The 6,677-nt window shown below is 40.3% G+C and overlaps 1 long non-coding RNA gene across 1 annotated transcript; it reads left to right on the forward strand.

Annotated features, from left to right (window-relative positions):
- Positions 1 to 4,937: 4,937 nt before the first annotated feature.
- LOC121713477 lies at positions 4,938 to 6,439 on the forward strand. The gene is made up of 3 exons (XR_006032831.1): positions 4,938 to 5,029; positions 5,218 to 5,271; positions 6,346 to 6,439. It is a non-coding gene; the product is annotated as an uncharacterized LOC121713477 (long non-coding RNA).
- Positions 6,440 to 6,677: the final 238 nt, after the last annotated feature.

Below are 6,677 nucleotides of genomic sequence, written 5' to 3' on the forward strand. Positions count from 1 at the left end.
GTCGGAGGCATTGTAAAAGTGGGTGGGACATTTCAGAGGGGGGGGTATGGGGGTCCTCCCCCAGAAAAAATGTTTTGGACTAGATGCAATTTCCTGAATTCTGGTACATTTTAACAGGTTATTTAGATACTTCTATATAACAAAATAAAGCCAGCCTACGAAATTAATTAAATGGGGGTCCAAACTAACAATTTTAAAAAGTGGGTGGGTGTTTTGTAAGAATTTAAGAAATGTTTGTATATTTTAACTTTTAAATGCATCAATCAGGTGCACTTTCAAAATAAATTCAGAGGTCAAACTTGCTTATTTTTATGGAAATATTTGTGCTGTAGCCTAAGCTATTTTGCACTTCAGAATTATAACCATGCACACACAGGTGGAATAGTTATGGTGATATTGCAATAAGTTCACAACCACAAAAACATATGCTACATTTCACAGTTCAGAAATGTTCAAAAATGTGTGTACATTTCAGCATTCAATGAAATTATGCAGAAGTGGTCACCTGTGTTATTCAGCTGGTTTATTTAAGATAATATATTGGTCATTGTAATGGCCATAGCCTATAGCCTACATGCTATTCCTTTTTCAGGATGTACCCATATCTGCATGATGTGAATGTTTGCATATGGCTTATGTCAGGCTTTATATCAATATTTGTCTCGTTATTTGATTTTCTTCATATTTTTGCATTAATGTCACTAGGAAGCATGCCAATATAAATATATTCATTTATCTGTAATGGGATTGGCTGGAACCTGACAATATAAGAACCATGATGGTGGGATAATCTATGGCTGAGCAATTTACAAAAATGTATGTAGGCCTACTGACAAATAGTTTACATTAGAATACATTAGAATTCCGCCCCAATGAGGCTATGTAGAAATGTGTTGCAATTTCAAAACCGGATTACTCAGGAACCACTTATTGCACAGAGGCATGCTTTATATCCTCGTATTCGGTACGGTTTGCTGTTTATTGTGATATTGGGTTTGCCACGTGTTGTGTGAAGGGTTAGTGAAATATTAAACCGAGAGTAATGGGTGTGCACTGTGTGCAAAATCCAAATATGATTAGCCTAAATTGCACCTCGGTTCAATGTTAATTTTCTCGCGAACCATTTATCACAGCAACTTGGCGCTAATATCATTGGAAAGCTTAGATTCCGCACGTTCACCTGATGTGTGATATCATATGTATAGGTTTAGTTTAGTTGAACCTCATCTGCCAGGTATTTGACCTAACAGGTTGACACTTCAGTGTGAAAAATACTCAATAATACTCAAAGCACACCTGAAGCCGGGGAAATGCGCCTGGGACGGCTTCTGAAGTAGCATCGCAAATGAGAGAAAATTTAGAAAATTCCACAGACAGGGGGTGCTCTTGAACCCTCTCACCGTCTCTGAAAGCATAACCGTGGCTCAACAGGTAGATCTATAGATAGGCTAAACTCATTTTTCAGGCATCTGACCGACCGGGTTGACACTTCAGCGTGAGAAATCGGGGGTGTGGCGTGTGAGTGTGTGAAACTAATCAAATGCGTGTGTCTCACGGCCAATGCGTGAGAGTTGGCACCTATGATATACTTTATATACTGACACTGAGGCCTGAAGGCTGGTTTTTCTGCTCACAGGCCCAAGGGGGAAGCGAGGCGGCCACAATTCAACCTGAAAAAAGTCATATAACCATTCCAATAGACCTGAAGTTTGCCTACAAAAAAGAACCAAAACAGTCATCTTTGCCCATATAAGGAGATCCGGTTGTTAAGTAAGGGATAATGGACGACACGGTGGTCTGTTCACAGAAGTTAATGCACCGTCGAGGTTATAAAACGGCCCTGACGCGAAGCGGAGGGCCATTTAAACCTCGTAAGTGCATTAATTTCTGTGAACAGACCACTGTGGAGTCCATTATCCCGCTTATTCCACTGTTGCCACTTGCATTGTGTTTATTTCCTGTTACAATTTAAACGTTTTAATCGCTAAAACGGTCTTGTAGACATATCAACTAATTTCTCAACTTGCAGGACAAACTGCCGTTACTAGTTCTAAATGGATGGTTGCTACGGCCAAAGGCCAGTCGTTAGTTCTATCTCTCCCGTTGTCAAGCGGGCGTATCCCAAGATTCTGATGAACTTGAGCTGTCATCCATCTAGCTAAAAGCCACCTCAGTCATATGCTACAATGTTACTATGTTCTGAACGTCTGCATTTTACAGCTCGGATGCAACGTGACGGTTCATTTAAACTTCACAACAAGTTCGGCGAATTAATATATAAGTGTGATACGGCCAAAAAAATGGATCTACTTCATACAGTAGGTGTGCAAATAACATACAGTTAATGGTCGTTCTAAATTACGTAGGACAATGGGAAATTCAACCAAGCAGTGGAATAATTGAAGTTAACTACCTATGGCAAGTTGCATTGCAAGTTAGCTGTGGGGTAGCAAAAATCTAAGTGTGCCGCCTTCACGTACCGGAGATCACAGTATCAACTCGAAGGCAATTCAAAATCCCCATGTTATTTTCCCATGGGAAAAATCGCCATATACCGGATGTCAAAGATGGCAGCTTTTTTGTAGGCGAACTTCAGAGGTCTATGACTCAGAAGCTGTTAAGTGAAGGTAAATTAAGCTAAAAAACCTGCATATTAAGCTATTAATATGCCTTTAAAGTTGCCAAAAACTCAATTTATACATTGAGAACATTTTTAACACAATACAAACTCCTCACCCCATCTGAAGTATGAACATAGGAACAGTGGATAGTAAACTATTTTTTTATTATTATTATTTTTTTTTTTTTAACGGACTTATTAAAACTCTCCAAAACGCGCATCTCGTCTGTGATTTGCTGGAATAGTTTATGTTTTTATCGGCTAGGTTTGCCCAGGTTGTCTTTGTTGCTGTTTTTGGAGCCTGGGCTGTCCACAGAGATTCCGTTTTTTTACAGTGTATTTAGAACACAGACAGCTAGCGGTTGGTTAGGTGATGTTTGCAGTAAGTGGCATAAAATGTTTTAGCCTAAAAGCGCGTGGCATCGCTTAGAGCACCTTTAACTGTTAGTTGGCTATCGTATCAAAAGGTAGATATGCTATAAAGTAGGGATGGGCATTCAATTCAATATTCTTAGTCGATCGTCGGGAGAATTAACGACTATCGATTAACTCATTGAGTGCCAAAAACTTAATATTACATTTTTCCTTCCCATGCGTTGAGTGCCAAAAACGTAATATTATGTTTTTAGCTTTTTTTTTAATTACGAAACTAGACACTCTAACACACCTTATATGTGATTTTGGGATCTCTTTGATGAATGGAAATGAAATATATGACGATCGAAAACTCATGAAAACGCACAATCTGGACATTTTATCTGGACATTTTATCATAACTCGGTTGCCGCTTTGGGTCGAATCAGTGACGCATGCACGTCAGGTCAAAACCAGGCCATTTTCGTGGGTCTATCACTAGGTGGCAGTCTCGCCAGGTCTCGCTGATCACTTCCCGGAAATTTTACAGGCAACACTTCATATTTAATGAAAGACGTTATATTTCCACTTCTAGAAAAAAACAGCGATTTTGATGAAAACTAGCCACTGTTTAGCTTGGGATTTCTCAGGAACAGAGGCGTGTAGAAATACACGGTTTGCACCCACCGAGAGCTTAAAGTGTCACCTTTTAAACGAGCCATTGTATGTGTTCATAGCTATAACACAGAATATGCTGTAGCTGTACAAAAATCATCAACGATGGTAGGTAGCCCGCGGGATGGCTATGAGGCGCCCCCAGCGCACCTTCTAAAAATAGCCAACAGCTCGCCTGCAGATCACACTCTAAAAACACGCCCCATTGTAAAGTTTTCAATAGATATTCAATAGATATCGATAATTATTAATGTTTTTTTTTTTTTTTTTGTTTTTTTTATCTATTTCAGATAAGGACCAGAAGGGGAAAAAAACACTTTTATTTTGGATTACATGTGCATGAGGTGGGATGCGCCTGTTGAGAGGGAGAGAGAGAGTGTACGGGGCAAGGACTCATTGAGAGTCTGTGTTGAGGTAGGCCTACTTCTTTCGCCTACTCTGATAGAGTTGCACATACTAGCTACAATGCAAGATATATTTAGCCTATTTATTTATGGACAAGTAACGCGAGAGGTGTGTGTTGCTTTTAATTATCGAATGTTCTATCGAACGTATTTTTATCAATATCGATTTGTTTTATCGCCCAGCCCTATTCAGTATACAGCAATAATGCTGTGAAAGCTACAGAATCTTGGTACAGTGCATGTAGAGTGATCTCTGTGTGTGTGTGTGTGTTGGGATGTAGAGTGGTTCAGGCCAATCCTAACTCTAGAGATCTGATTTAGCTGTGCCATCTTTTGTGAAGCAGCATATTCAGGACTTACTTCTAGCCTAATGAAGTCCTCCTGCACACACACACAAACACAGGCCACTTTACAGGCCAGCATACACTTACCTCCTGCCTGGTGATGTCTTCCAGCTGTGGTTCCTCATGACTCATTTAGCGAGCACCCTATTAATTATTGTTCAGGCTGCTCAGCATCCTGACACTGGATCCTGCTGATGGAAAATTGAAGCGTTATCACACACACACAAAATGCTGGATCCAGCTGATGGAACATGGAAGCGTTATCACACACACACACACACCAAATGCTAAATCCTGCTGATGGAAAATGGAAGCGTTGTCACACACACACCACAGACAATGCTGGATCCTGCTGATGCCAAATTGAAGTCTTATCTCTTGTGTCTATCCATCTTAGAACTGGCACAACAAAACTCAGTCCATCCTCAGAACAATCTACACACACACACACAGAGACCACTCTAAATCATAACACACCCACATGCACATACATACATGTGAAGATGCACAGCTAAGTCAGTGAAATATTTAATGTAAACATTGTTCACCATTCTAAGCACGAGACCCTACCCTACAGACTTAGGAACTAACGTTCGTTATATTCTTTCCAGTCTGTTATGTACATTTTCGGGGTAGGTTGAAAAGATTTGCATTTAATTTGTTGGTTGGGTATATATTTAGAAATTGTCATCATCTTTTTACTGTGTTTTTAATCTTTAATCGACTGACGTTTATCTATACCATGATTAGCATTTCCTAGGGTTCGCTGTAGCCGTTGTTATGATGATAATCCTAAGGCTAATTTTATTTCCTTTTATAGTGTTTTACAACTTGTCCACGGCTAGCGAAGATCCTGACTTTTGTCTGTATTGTTGTCAGGTACACTTTTATTTAATTAATTGTCTTATTATATTCTCCCAGTCTGTTATGTACATTTTCCGGTCTTGTCAACAGCTAGCGAAGATCCTGACTTTTGTCTGTATTGTTGTCAGGGGCAGTGGCGCAAAAAGTGGGTATGCGCTATATGCGGCGCATATATATGTAGCTACTGCTGTCCGTTTCTGAATCATTTCAACATTTTCTCAATGTTCTATAACATTTTAGAGGACTAACAGGCTAGAGTAGGCGCCCTATCTCATAAGATTCCATCATAGAATTTTGACATAGAAGAGGGAGTGGGGTCGCCGTGAGTGCTGGGCGAGCAGATAGGCCTACGAGTAGGCCTATCTATTAGTGAGTTGCCATCTATGGAAAAAGATGGATACAGAAAAAAAAAGCTGTTGACGACTAAAAATAGAAAAAGAAAGAGGGAAAAGGAAATGGCATGTCAAGGGATGCAACAGCAGTTAAATAAGTGGACGGTGAAAGGCAACAGGTAGGATTTAAAGTGATGACGTCTGTACTTGGAGGCCTGCAAATATGAATGTTAACAGACTAACTAGCGTTTGTTAAGCATAATGCCGATTGAAACATAGCCTATTCCATTCAGATAGCTAGGTGGTTACCATGCTCATACTACACTTTTAATGGCCAACTGCAAACAGAAATGTCATGCTAGCAGCAACTCATTACATGTTTCCATATCCTAACAATGAAGGCTCCTTGTAATAACTTAATATTGTGTTGTCAATGTGGTGCAACAAACAAGGCTAGAGTGCCTATCAGCCTTATCCATTGTGAGCAATAGCTGGCAAAACGTTATGAGAACCATTTAGACTCTCTTAAAGTGGCAATGCACCATTTATCAATAAGTATAACATCAAGTTAAACATCAAATTGGCAGCATTTCTTTAAAAACATATTCAATAGACACTAATGCACAGTAATAGTGTAAATTATTGGCCTTTTGTTTTGCTTTAGTTGTTTGTGGGTTTTTTTTTTTTTTGGTGGGGGGGGGGGGGCAATATTGTTGTTGCATACCCCTCAAAAATGGGTAGCTGCGCCCCAGGTCAGGGGCAACAAATAAACGGTTGCAGAGATAGCCAACTACTGTACAACAGTACAGTTTTATTTCACCAAAAACACAACGCAGAGAGTTTACCACGTTACATCAGATCTGCGGAGTTAGCATTGACCTGAACCAAAGTCCATTGGGCATCTATTTTGGACAGAACTGCGCCTGCGCAAGGCTTCACGACACCAACTGTGCTTCAGCTGTGTCCTCGGCAATCGCTTCACGGCTCAGCTGCAGCCAAAGGTTGGTGCGGGCATTCCCACACTCGGTCCAACAGTCCGTGGTACCGCCAACAACACGTGGGGTGCACGCCGCAGGAGCTCACT

This window comes from Alosa sapidissima, chromosome 7 (assembly GCF_018492685.1).
Source record: "Alosa sapidissima isolate fAloSap1 chromosome 7, fAloSap1.pri, whole genome shotgun sequence".
NCBI lineage: Eukaryota > Metazoa > Chordata > Actinopteri > Clupeiformes > Clupeidae > Alosa > Alosa sapidissima.